General features: G+C 45.6%; 1 protein-coding gene across 1 annotated transcript in view; it reads right to left on the bottom strand.

The window, feature by feature from the left end:
- STAG1 (stromal antigen 1) overlaps positions 1 to 14,096 on the bottom strand; it is a 2,620,144-nt gene that overhangs the window by 1,909,247 nt on the left and 696,801 nt on the right. The window lies entirely within an intron of this gene.

Here is a 14,096-nt window from a genome sequence, read left to right as displayed (position 1 = left end):
AAACACTTATGAACAGATACTACAAAGTGTCTGGAACCCTACTGTCAGGTAGAGGATAAAAGATGCCACTACTGATGTTAATAACATGCCAACCATACCTAGAAAAGGCTGAAAAGGAATCTAATTGAAAACCGTTCTCCCAGACCGTAGGACGGGATGGAGGAATGTAAGAACAAAGGCGAGATGAACAATTCACATGGATCGTTATGGTAAGACATAACTTCTTAATGTGAAATTGTTCAATCTCGCCATTTGTTCTTACACACGGGTAGCGTCCCTAGCTCCTTTTTCCCGGGTGGCTCAAGGGAGAACATTCCTGAGTACAGTGGAACCAAACGTTGCCCTGTCCCTGGAGCTCGTCTAGCTTGTAGTGGGCGATAAAGGTATGTGGTTTTGCCCAAGTTGCCGCTGCACAAATGGTATCTAAGGGCAAACGAGCGGTATGGGCTGAAGAGGTAGCAATCGCCCTTGTAGAATGAGCTCAGGGTTTGAAAGGGAGTTGCTGTTTGGATTCAGCATATACGAAATTTATGCAATCTGAGAGCCATTTGGATAAGGTAACCTTCGTTACTGCCTGTCCTTTTCTTTAGTCAGCATATGAGACAAATAGTTGATCTGACTTTCTGTACTCTTTTTGTCCTATGTAAGTAAAATCTTAGTTGTCTGTGAACGTCCAACTTGTGCAATGTGTATTCCAGCTTATTGGAATGATTTTTAAAGAAGGTAGGCAGTTCAATAGATTGATTGATGTTCTGAATCGAACAAACCTTCGGAAGAAAGGACGGATTTGTGCGCAAGGTTACTCTATCCGGATGAATAATCATGTACGGGGGTCGGATAGATAAAGCCTGTAACTCTGAAACTCTTCTGGCGGAAGTGATGGCAACCAGGAAAAGTGTTTTCCACGAAAGAAATTTTAACGGAGTTGTGGTTGCTGGTTCAAAAGGGGGCAACATGAGTTGTGACAGCATGAGATTAAGATTCCAAGGTGCTATTGGATTACGAAAAGGGGGACGGAGATGAAAAGTACCTTTCATGAAGGCTTTACAAAGCCTGTGGGACATGAGAATCATCCTTACGGCCAATATGAAAATTGGATATAGCGGCCAGTTGAACCCTTATAGTGGATGTTGATGCTCCTTCTTGAAAAAGTGAGGTGAGGAAATCTAGTATCTTGTGTACTGGGGCCCCGAATGGATCTATACCTTGTTTGGAGGCCCAGTGCGCAAAACGGTTCCATTTGCTGATGTACAATTTTCTTGTAGATGGTTTGTGAGAAGATACAATAATTTGTTGTACTGCAGGAGATAGTAACTCCGACCTGGCTAAGATGGGAAGCGGAGCAGCCAAGCTGTCAGTTTGAGGGACTTGAGGAAGGTGTGAGGAACTCCCGACGAATGTGTCAACAGGTCTGGCTCCGGGTCCAGTATGCAAGGTTCCTCCACTTGATGGGATTGAAGGAAAGGAAAAGTACAGTTTTGTACCTACCATAAATGTAGATGTTCGAAGATCCACATTGCTGCAGTCCTTACACTTGGGTAGTCACTTGGGTAGAATCCCAAAGCAGAGGTAAGGGAGGATGGCAAAACTATAAAGAAGCAGGAGCTGCCAAAATGCCCTGTAAAATAGCAGTGGCAAAACCAGCCCTAGATTTAGAGTAAAGTGGAAGGTGATAATGCTTAGAGAAAGTATGCACTGAACTCCAAGTAGCTGCCTCCAAAATATCTTTAGTTGCCACCCCTTAAAAGCTGTCAAGTGGCAGTAGCCCTAGTGGAATGAGGCCTAATCCCAGCTGGAATCTCCTTGCCATGATGGGAATAACAGAAAGCAATGCAAAACCCAATCCACTTAGAAATAGTTTGTTTTGACACAGGCTTGCCCTGAGAACTCAAAGCAAAAGAAACAAATAACTGCTGAGACTGCCTGAACCCTTTAGTTCTGCTCAAATAATATCGCAACTGCCTGTGTACATCTAAAGTGTGCAAAATCTTTTCCCCTTTATTTTGGGGATTTGCATAAAAAGTAGGCAAATGAATAGTTTGGTTTAAAGCCACACTAGAAACCACTTTAGGCATAAAGGAAGGATTAGTACGTAAAGATACCCTATCCTTATGGAAAATTAAGAAAGGCTCAACCGCCATAAGGGCCTGCAATTCAGAAACCCTTCTTGCAGAGGTAATGGCCAACAAAAGAGCAGTCTTCCATGATAAATATTTCAACTCGGTAGTAGCTGCAGGCTCAAAAGGTTGTAGAGTGAGTTTCTCCAACACAAAATTGAGGTCCCAAGCAGGAGTAGGAGCTCTACGTGGGGGTCTTATATTCTTTGCCCTCTAAGAAATTGCTTGAACAAAGGATGAGAAAACAATGGTGGGTCACAGTCATAGTGAGCGAAATTGCTGCAGCATGAACCTTAATAGAAGAGAAGGACAAACCTTTGTCCAGTAACTCAGTAAGATATTGAAGAGCCACACTTAAATTAGGCTCAGAAACATCAAAATCCTTTGCTGCACTCCAAAATAAAAATCTCTTCCATTTATCTGCGTACACTTTCCTTGTACTAGGCCTTCTAGCTTCCAAAATAACATTCAAAACTTGCTGTGGAAGTTGAGACCCTCTGTGGTTCAAAACAGGATATGCCAGGCTGTTAGGTGAAGAGAGTGAAGCTTGACATTGAGTAAATGACTGTCCTCCTGAGACAACAGGTGTGGAATCGAAGGCAAAGGCCATGGAGGCTCCCGTACCAGACTTCTCAGTAATGGGTACCAGTGCTGTCGAGGGCAATCTGGAGCTATTAAAATCATCTTTGGCTTGTCCTGTCTGACCTTTAGAAGTACCTTTGGGAGGAGAGGCAGAGGTGGAAAGGCATACACATGAAGATTGCTCCAATTGAAAGAAAGAGCATCCACTTTCCAAGCTGTGGGATGAAACCTTTTTGTGCAAAACTTTGGCAGCTGGTGGTTTAGTGGAGAAGCGAACAGATCTATGTCTGGAGTTCCCCATGACACTGTCAATTTCTGAAATACATGAGGATCTAATTTCCACTCGTGGGGATCCATAATTCGTCTGCTCAACACATCTGCTAAGGAGTTCTGTGCTCCGGCAGAAACCTTGCCTGAAGATTTAGCTGTAAACTGAGAGCAGTCTCCCACAAAATCATTGCTTGCCTGCATAGAGGATAAGAATGTGTTCCGCCTTGCTTGTTGATGTACCACATGACAGTTGTGTTGTCTGTTAGAATCAACACCTGCCCTGGAAGAAGTAAATCCTTGAAAGCTATTAATGCAAACTGGACTGCTAACATCTCCTTCAAGTTGATATGTAGATGTTGTAGTCTGGCAGGCCACTTGTCTTGTATCCACTTTCCATTTAGATGAGCTCCCCAAGCTTTGTCTGAGGCATCTGTCGTTAGAATCTGACTCGCCTCTGGCCGGGTCACAGAGAGTCCCTTGTTTAGGTGACATTCCTGAGCCCACCACAAAAATTCCTTTTGAATGCAAGGTATTATCCAAATGACAGTGTCCAGATCCTGGCAGTGCTGTGTCCATACATTTTTGAGATACCATTGTAACTTCCTCATATGCAGTTTGGCATTGGGAAGCACCAGAATACAAGATGCCATGAACCCCAAGGCTTGAAGGACTGTCCTTGCAGTCAGCCTGGACTGATGAGACAATTGATGAAAGTAAAGGGAAAGATTCTTTTGTTTGTCCGGGGTCAAAAAGGCCATCCGGGATGCTGTATTCAGTCTTACACCCAGAAAGCACATATCCTGAGAGGGTACTAGACTGGACTTTATTTCGTTCACAGAATACCCCAGGCATCTTAGCACTGCTATCACATATTCCAAATGATGAAGAAGCTCGTCCCTTCTTTGAGCCAGAATCAGGCAATCGTCCAAATAAGGATAGATCTGTATTCCTTTTAGCCTGAAGAAAGCTATCACTGGAGCCAGAACTTTCGTGAACACTCTGGGCGCAGTAGATAAGCCAAAGGGCAATGCAGAAAACTGATAATGAGAAGTCCCAGCCTGAAAACGCAGATACTTCCTGCAACTCAGTCTGATAGGAACATGAAGGTAAGCCTCCTTGAGATCCAAAGTTACCATCCAATGATCTTTGCCCAGCAGAGGTAAAAGCTGTTGTAACGTCAACATTTTGAACTTGGGAATGTCCAGATAAGTGTTGAGGATAGATAAATCCAAAATTGGTCTCCACGTGTTCCCCTTCTTTGGTACTAGGAACAGGCGAGAATAAAATCCTAGGCCCACTTCTGGCATAGGGACCGGCTGTATGGCCCCTATTTGAAGTAACTGAGAAATTTGTTTGTGAGCCTCTATTGTTTGCTGAGGAGGAACGTCTGGCATGCCTTTGAAAGGAGGCAAGGTATGGAAATAAAACCTGTAACCTTGGTGTATGATATCCAATACCCATCTGTCTTGGGTAATTAAACTCCAATTTTCCTTGAAAAGTGCCAACCTTCCTCCCAAAGGTGCTGCCAGACGAGAAGGCTCTGGCAGCTGAAAAGGTAGGTCATTGGGTCTGTTTACGAAAGGACTGACCCCTGCCCTCACCCGAAGACTGAGCAGGTGAACTCCCTGTTCTAGGCCTGAAAGAGCCCTGAGCTCTGCCCCTACCACGTCTAGATCTACCCCTAGACTGGGAATCATAAGAAGGATACGTCCACCCCTTGGTAGGCCAATTTCTACTAAACTTCGGAGGCTGAACCTGCAAAAAATCTTTAACAGTCTGCATAGACTTAGCCTTGTCTTCCATTTTCTAAGACTGCCTCAACAGGTGAGCCAAACAACACATCAGATTGTAAAGGAGCATCTAAAATCCTTGTCTTAACATGGTCAGATAAATTCTGATCCCTCAGCCAGGCGTGCCTGCGAAGAACTGACCCAGTGGCAGCCACCCTAGACGAGGCCTGTACAGCATCAAAACCACATTGCAAAGAATGCTTACCCACCTGTTCAGAAACATGTACTAAATCTTGTAACTCTTTACACTCAATACCTTCCGCCAGAGCATCTACCTTAGACTTCAATTGAGAAAGTAGATAGTTTTGGTATTTCAACATGTGAAACTGGCAATTCAAAGCCCTCATAGCTAGGGTGGAAGAAGTATAGACTTTCTTTCCCCATCTATCCAAAGCCCTGGCCTCTTTATCTGGAGGAACCGGATTTTTAACAACAGAAGCCTTAACACCCTTAGGCCCCTGACTAACAGTTTCTGGGTCCGCCCTAGGACTCTTAAAAAGATACTTATGAGCTTCAGGCACCCTGTAATACCTATCCGGTTTAACAGGAGCAGGAGGCAAAGAATCAGGATTAAGAGAAGCCTCTGCAAACATCTTCCACAACATCCAGAACAGGAGGTATAGCCAAAGGCCTATGCTGGGGTAAAAACAAAAATTCCCTAAGCCTTTTCCTGGAATCAGAGAAGTCCTGACCTTCCCACTTAAAATGCTCCCTCATGGAATGAAGAGTCTCTGAAAAGAAAAATCCTCAGGAGGAGAAGCAGAAGGAGTAGAATCATCCACATCAGAATCAGAATAAGGAGAATACTCCTGCAAGTCTTCAGCCGAAGACTCTGAAACATCCGAAGCCTGCTCAAAACTCCCCAACTAAGGTTCCACCCTAGGTCTCTTATCAGGAGGGGGCAAAGAACCTCTAATCAAAGTAATCAAATCTTCTGCCATTTTAAGCATATGCTTCTTGGGCACAGATCCTGAAGAACTAGGAGTGACACCAACTGAAGCTAAACCTGGCCTGCCTCTGGGAGAAGCCTTGGAAACAGAAGGAGAGGGCCTAACCACCCTAGGAAGGGAGGGGAGAACAGTAACCTGAGAAGCCCCTTCAGCCTGACCTGCCTCCTGAGAGGCCACATCCTGCAATAACAAAGTCTCCCCCTGGGACTCCAGAGAAACCTCCGGCGGAACCCCCGGCTCCACCGACACCTCTAAAGAACCGGCGTCGATGCGGACGGCTCTTCTAACCTAGGCTTAGCTGCTTTGTCCTTGCGCTTCTTGAAGAAGCGGCGCCGGAGCATCCGGCGGCATATTATAATTGCACTGCTTCCGAAGACTAACCTGGCACAATCTAACCTTCTCTTAATAGTGCGCTTATTGAATCTAGCACAAAAGCGACACCCAACAACGTCGTGCTCAGGCCCTAAACAAGGAATACACAAAGTATGATAATCTCTATCGGTATCTGTTTCCCACAAGAAATACAGTTATTCACTTTTCTGACATCCGGTAAACCACTGAGGCAAGAAAAACTAAAATATTCTAGCGGGTACTTAGCCAATTTTGACTCGGTCTGAAACTCCGAATTCGAAAAATTTCAGAACGCCGAACGGCACTTGCAACGCTGCTTCTGCATCGGACCATGCGGCAAACAAGACTGAGGATATGACGTCGGTCATGCGCATTTGTACCCTGACGTCCTGATGTCAGTCTAATGCGCCTTGACCGACGTCAGCCTTATACTTTGATATTCGAGCCGACCGAGGACAGCGGACTACCCAAGTGTAAGGACTGCAGCAATGTGAGATGAAGAACATCCAGATTTGTCGAGGCCAGAATGGGGCTATCAGTATTATGGTCCTGTCCAGACGTTTGGCTTTCTGCAAAAACCTGGGAATTAGTGGAACAGGAGGAAAAGCGTAAAGGAGACCCGGGGGCCAATCGTATACCAGTGCGCCCCTGGGGATACCCCCGGGGGGGGGGGGGTAACAGGGCAAAGTAGCGTGCAAGGCTGGCCCCATCTGCGGAAGATCTCTTCCGCTACTTGAGGTTTGAAGGACCACTCGTGAGGGAACAGGATGGCTCTGCTCAACCTGTCCGCGATTACGTTGGAAGTCCCCGGGATGTGCGTTGCTATCAGAAAGCGCCCAGTGGACTTTGCCCATTGCCAAATACTGAGGGCCTCTCTGCATAACGGGTAAGATCTGGTTCCCCCTTGCTTGTTTATATACCAGACCACTGACATGTTGTCTGTCTGAACTGTCACTGTTCCCCGAGGTAAGGACTTGTGAAAGTGTTGCAATGCTAGAAACACTGCCCTCAGCTCTAGAACACTGATGTGCAGATTGTACTCCAAGTTGGACCATTGACCTTGGACTGTTTGTCCCTGAAAGAATCCCCCCCACCCCATCAGGGAAGCGTCCGTGGTTAGAGTTGCTACTGGGCTGGGTAATACAAAGGGTCGTCCTAGTGTTAGCTCTTGACTGTGTATCCACCACAAGAGATCCTTTCTTGCAATAATTTGTGATCAAGATTTTGAGAGACAGTGGAAGTTGTAGATACGACCACTGGGCGAATAGCATCCATTGAAGGATCCTCATGTGCATCCTGCCTAAAGGAACTACAAGAAGGGAGGCTGCCATCAAGCCTAGCACTCAATACTTGTTGCGCAGGGACTCTTGTTGTTGTGAAGGAGGAGCGAAATTTGATGCCTGAGGTCTGATACTCTTGATGGGGGGAGAGTAACTTGAGCCAGGGAAGTGTCTAGCTGTGCTCCTATAAATAAGATACACTGTGACGGCGATAAGACAGATTTTCCAAAATTCACCGTTATGCCTAGTGAAGAGCAAAGACTGATGGTGTAGTCCCTGGCTTGTAGAAGATGACACTTGGTGGTGGCGGAAAGGAGCCAGTTATTTAGATAAGGAAACACCCGGAATCTCTTTCGTCTCAAGTGAGATGCTACTACTGCCATGCATTTGGTGAACACCCTGGGGCTGAGGTGAGACCAAAGGGCAGAGCGCAAAACTGGAAATAACAGGCTCCCAACCGGAAGCGCAAGTGATCTCTGGACACCCTGGCCATTTTGATATGGTAGTACGCGTCTTTGAGATCTATAGAGCACATCCAGTCGCCCTTTTTCAGAAAAGTGAGGACTGACTGAAGCGTGACCATCCGGAACTTTTCCTTTTTCACAAAGGTATTTAACTTGCTGAGGTCTAAAATTGGCCTCCAGTCCCCTGTTTTCTTTGGAACTAAAAAGAACCTTGAGTAAGTTCCGGATCCTATTTGGTCCGCTGGGACTGGTTGGATGACACTGTTTTCGAGCAACCTTCCTATCTCTATAGTTGATTGGTCTCGCAAACTGGGTGGAACATCTGGGAGTTTTTTGGAGTTTGGTGGTATTTTTATGAAGGGGATGTTGTAGCTTCTGGTAACTATGCTTTTTACCCAGTAATCTGATGTAAGATTTAGCCAGGCCTCTGGGTATAAAGCCAAGCGACCCCCGACTGCCTCCAGAGTAGGACAGCCGGGCCTGCACTCAGGAGTGCTGGAAGGGTTTTCCAGAGAAGGTCTCTCGGTCACCCTGATTTTGCGGACCCCCTCTGCCGGCTGGGCGGCGTCTTCCATTTCTTCCCCCTCCTCTGCCTCTGGCGGGGGCGTCACTTTGGGTGTGTTGAAAAGATCCCAGAGTCTTTCGGAACCACATCTTTCCTCCTCGTTGCCCTTTAGGGTAGGGTCTAGATGGAATGGAAAAACGGATCCCTACAGCAGACAGGGTCTTCCCTTCTTGTTCACATCTCGTGAGAGTCTCCTTTACTTTGGGCCCAAACAAGGAGGCACCATCAAAGGGGGCGTTGGCAAAGGAAGACAAAGGCTTCCGCAAAGGAGCATAAGCGCAACCAGGATCGTCTTCTCAGGGCAATCGCTGAAGCTGCTGCTCTACTCGATTCTTCGGCTGCGTATGAAATCAGCCTCATGGACGAGTTGGCTATGGAATTTAGGGTGTTAAGTTGCGCTGTCACTTTCTCGGCGACAGCAGCATCTGTGTGTCCCTGGAGAGTATCTCCTAATTCCTTAAGGAGATCTCTTTGTAAACGCGTGAAATGCGTAAGGTAGTTCAGCAATCGGATGGAAAAAGTCACCGAACTAAATATGCGCTTCCCGTATCTGTCCATTGTCCTAGAATCCTTATTAGGAGGATGGACAGAGGAAAAAGATTCAGACATCTCTTTTTTAGTGGCCGCCGCCACCACCATAGTGTCTACGGGAACTCCTTTCGTAAGATAGGCTTTATCTTGGGGAGCTGTCATGTATTTGTTGGGTTTACGAGGGACTGGTTCCACTGTATCAGGTGTTTCCCAAGCCCTCCGAGCTACTAGATCCATGAGATGGTCAAAGGGTGGAGTCACCCAGGAGGTAGAAGGTTGAGTCCCAAATGCCTTCAGTAAAACCGATTCATCCACAGAAGGGGTAAGGGTTTGCCAGTCCCCTCTTTGCTTCAGGATTTCCAAAATGTCTGCAAACGAGACATCCTCAGAGGTGGACCTTGGGGACCCTTCTGTTTCATCTAAATCGGTATCAGATGTAAGAGATTCCTGTGGGTAATCTATGTGCCTCCTCTTGCACAGTCGTTTCCTCGGAACATCCTCAGCGGGAGCTTCTGGGAATGCATCTGAGGAACCAGAGTCTCCCTGTGGGGACATCTGAGGCATTGGGTCTCAACGCTTAGTAGGTACCGAAGGCACAGAAGCAGAACGTGGACCTTTTGAGGAAGGAGATGAAGATACCGATGAAGTATGTGTCTGATCAGACAAGACCTTTCTCATGATGTCAAAGGCACCGGTGCCCTGACCCGAAGATCCGACCCGATCCGAATAAGGTCGTTTCTCCGGAATCGGAACCATGGGCTCCGACACCGAGGACGGATCCGAACTGATCTGAGCCGAGGCACCGAGAGGAAGAGTCGGAACCGAAATCTCGGTTCGACTATCCCCCCCGGAACCCAGGAAAGATGTTCGGCTCCGAGACTCTCCGGCTGGTTCCGAAGGAGTCGAGGTCAACGGAGCCGATAGCACTACTGGAGGCTTCGGCACCAAGGGCTCTACAATCATCGGTTCTTCGACTCCTAACACAGATGACTCGACGGGTCTCGGAGGAGGAAGTGTAGAGGGAACTGGAATAGCTTCGAGCTTCGAAACCAGCTGGGACGAAACCTCGATTAATTTTGACAAAGCCGAGTTCTCCATAAGCTTCTGTACCACTCGGTCCACATCGGAGTCGGAAAGTGGCCTCGAAGAACGGGTCGAAGCCGTCACCGAGCGAAGGATAGTAGACGGTGGTACCACTGATACCGGCTCCAAGACCTGAGCCTTGTGCAGAGATAAGGTCTTGACACCCAGCACCGAAGTCATACGAGCCGGTGTCCGAATCTGAAAAGAGGTGCTCGGAGCCTATGACTTGGGCTCCGACACTCTTGAAGACTTCGACCCCTTCGAAGACTTCGAAACCTGTTCAGCCTTGTCCAGGGCCTCCTGAAACTCAGGTTTAATCAAACCTCTGTCCACCAACTTCCTGCGTCTTTCCAGCATGACCCTCCCACTAAAGGAATGACAGATGGAACAGTCTTCCTGCAAGTGGAGAGGGCCAAGACAGTAGACGCAGGATGAATGGTTGTCAGTAATGGACATCTTCTGTCCGCACCGACACCTTTTAAAACCACTTTTGGTCTTTTCTGACATTTTTAACAGAAAAAAAGACAGCACTCTTAAGAAAAATTTCTACACTACAATATAAGTGATATATATATAAATGTAAAACAAACCACAGCACACTAAGATATATATTTATATGAAAAATAGAAAAAGTTAACTTTTTAAATACTGTAAATTCTTACAGAAAAAAACGGCCTAAGGCCCTTACTAAGAATTTTAAGGTAACAAACTACCTAAACTAATCAAACAACCACTATATAATAAAGCTATCAAATCCTATGATAGAGAGTATAAGAAAAATAAAAAATTATCAGTATATAACAAAAAAAATAGTAAAATTTCTACTGGCCCGAGCCTCTCAATGCGATCTGCTGCTAGCAGCAAACTAGATCTGAGGGTTAGCACCGGAGGATCATAGGATATTACTGTGCCTCGAGCTTTCTCGAAGATGCGAGCTAGTGCTGCAGCCGACTCGGAGCCCGTGTGTGAGAACAAACGGCGAGATTGAACAATTTCACATCTAACAGTTTGCATAGATTTAGCTTTGTATTCCATTTTCTTTAAAACCTCTTCTGCCTTAGCACCAAAGTATCATGCTGTAAAGGTGCATCTAGTAACTTAACTAACATGATCAGGCAGATTTTGTTCCTTTAACCAAGCATGCCTCCTAATTACAGAACCCGTAACTGAGGCCCTGCAGGAGGCCTTCAAAGAATCAAAACAACATTGCAAAGTATGCTTTCCAGCTTGTTCAGCTGCATGCAATAAATCCTGCATTTCCTTGTTTTCAGCACATTCAGAATTTAACATCATTTTCTGTTTAAGCAATCCCAAGAGATGTTGCTGATACTTGAGCATATGAAACTGACAGTTTAAGGCCCTTATAGCCAAAGTTGCAGATGTGTAAACCTTTTTTCCCCATCTATCCAGTGCCCTTGAATCTCTGTCTGAGGGGGTTGGGTTTTTGGCTGTAGTGGCCTTAACTCCCTTGGGACCCTGTGAAATAGTTTCTGGGTCAGCAGCAGAGTTTTTAAAAATAAATTGTGTGTGAGTCAGGAACCCTGTAATATCTGTCAAGCTTAACTGGAGCTGGAGGTAAGGAGTTAGGGTTCAACCTAGACTCCGAAAACACAATCTACAATGTCTAACACAGGGGGAATGGCTAGAGGCCTGTGCTATGGTAGTAAAAGGAAATCCCTGAGCCTCTTTTTAGATTCTGAAAAATCTTAGCATTCCCAGTGAAAATGCTCCCTCATGGTATGCAAAGTTTCCCCAAAGGAATAATCCTCAGGAGGGGATGCTGAAGGGATAGATTCTTCAGCATCAGAATCCTCATAGGGGGGTAAAGAATATCCCTGATTAGAAGAAATAGAAACCTGATCTAAAGATTCATAATTGGTCTCTTGCCTAGGCCTCTTATCAGGAGGGGAATGGTAACCCCTGATCAAGGTAATCAGGTCTTCAGCCATCTTGATCATCTGTTTTTTGGGCACAGAGGCCTGCACACGTGGCTCATGAGTTTGTTTCTTTGCTTTAGAAGCTGCTTTAGTCTTTGTCTTTGAAGCTGAAGTAGTTTTAATGTAAAGATGTTTAGGTCTGAATACACCCTCAGAAACCGGTACCTACTCAGTGGCTCCGGATTCATCTGAGGGATTAGCGTCCGAGGCTCCAATACTTTGAGTATCCAGCGGCATGGCTGACTACACGTGGGAGTCGGTAGCGACGTGCGACTCTACAGTACCGGGTGTCAGGGGCTGCGAAAGCGCCTCACTGAGAACCGGCAAAACGGCGAATGGCTTAGGAGAAGCTTCGTTGTCAGTATTGGGACTCGGTTGTTTTTCTCTATCCCTTTTTTTTTTATTTTTTTTGTAAACTCCAGTAGTCGGATGGCTATCCGACATTTTAGGATAATTAAACCTGCTACCAAAATACTGTAAAGCAAAAGTATACCAACGCTTAATAGTGCGTTGGTTAAATCTAGCACAAAACCGACAACCAGAAACGTTGTGAACAGGGCCTAGGCAATGAATACAGTAAGAATGAATATCCTTATGAGGTATTTGCTTTCCACAAGTAATACAATTATTAACTTTTTCTGACATCGGTCTGGAGCAAGAAACAATTTCCCCAACGGGGTACTTAGCTTTATTGAAGACTTTGGTTCTGAAACTCAAACACGAAAAGTTCAGGAGTCAGCCGACTGGCACTAGCGAACTGCTTCTGCTTCGGGCACCGTGAGGCAAGAAAGACTGAAGAAAATGGCGTCAGCTGCTTCTTTTATACTGCCAACGTCAGGGAAGGGGCGACAGCAGCTGACGCAGGACCCAAAACTTTGGAATTCAGGCTGGCTGAGGGCAACCTGCCAGCAGGATTACCCTAATGTAATGACTGCAACAGTGAAACACTAAGAACATCAGCTGAAACCATAAATTTCAGGAGGCACAGGAACTTCCTGGCAGTCAGAGATTGAAGAGGAAGTAGGTCCTGGAAGTAGAAGGTAAGGGACAGGATAGTTTCTGGGGGTAAACTAGCTATCATTGTGCTTGTTGGATTGGGGAAGACTTTTTAAAGTTGATGCTAAATCCCAGCCCTTTCAGAAGGGGCAGTGTGCAGGAAAGATTGTCCAGAAGGGGTTTCTACAGATGGATCCTGGAGAAGTAGGTCATCTAAATATGGGAATATCTGTATGCCCTGTAGCTTGCAGTAGCCTATGACAGGGGCTAAACATTTTGTGAATACCCTGGTGTCGGAGACAGACAAAAGGGTAAAGCACAACACTGAAAATGAGAAAAAGCAACAGAAAGGGGTTTAAATGGGAGAGGTCTAGGAATGGGCCTCCAAGGGCCATCCTTCAGAGGAAGCTCCACACTGAAATTGAGACCTCAGACGAAGGGCAGTCCCAAAAGCACTTATCCATCCTGAATGGTGCACCTTTTTGTGTTTCTATATTTTTCCACAAGGATTCTTCTACAAATATTTCCTTTTTATCGAGGTTTGGTTTTAATGACTAATTTTAAGATTTTTTTTGGATGTCCATGGTGGTTCGGTCATGATTTATTCACTGCATTGCCTTTTCTTTCATGGAACACCTTTAGCTGCTAACAGGTTTGTTTTGGACCGTTTTGCTACAAATACTTCTTTGAATGACTTGGCCCCTCACTTAACAATTCTCCAGTTAAAATATGCATAAAAAACTGGCAAAAAGTATGGAAATTTCTAAATGGAATATGAAACTCGTACCTAAGTTATTGACTTTTTCTGACATCTACAAGTTCCAATTCTACATCAAACAAAACAAAACAAAAAAAACTTCCAACAGAGTGCTTACCCAGATCTCTGGCTTCAAACAAACTCAATGGAATGACAACGCACAGTGAACTGCAGCAAGAAAGAACTGAAGGCATCATCCAATTACCTCTTTTATACTATCAATGCCCTGCTGTTGGAAGGAGAAGGTGTCCGTCAGGCCAGGGGAGAGAGAGAGGCTCTGGTATTTGGGCTTGCCTTTGGCTCCTGTAATCAGGAATTCCTTTGAGTCAGTACTAGGACAGTGAACTACGACGAACATCTAAAAATCTAGTACATTAAATAATAACATCAATGGGGCAAACAAAACCTTTCAACTATATAAGA

This window comes from Protopterus annectens, chromosome 4.part1, assembly GCF_019279795.1.
Source record: "Protopterus annectens isolate FY-2018-M chromosome 4.part1, PAN1.0, whole genome shotgun sequence".
NCBI classification, from domain to species: Eukaryota; Metazoa; Chordata; order Ceratodontiformes; family Protopteridae; genus Protopterus; species Protopterus annectens.
This window is presented reverse-complemented; position numbering and strand designations above follow the sequence as displayed.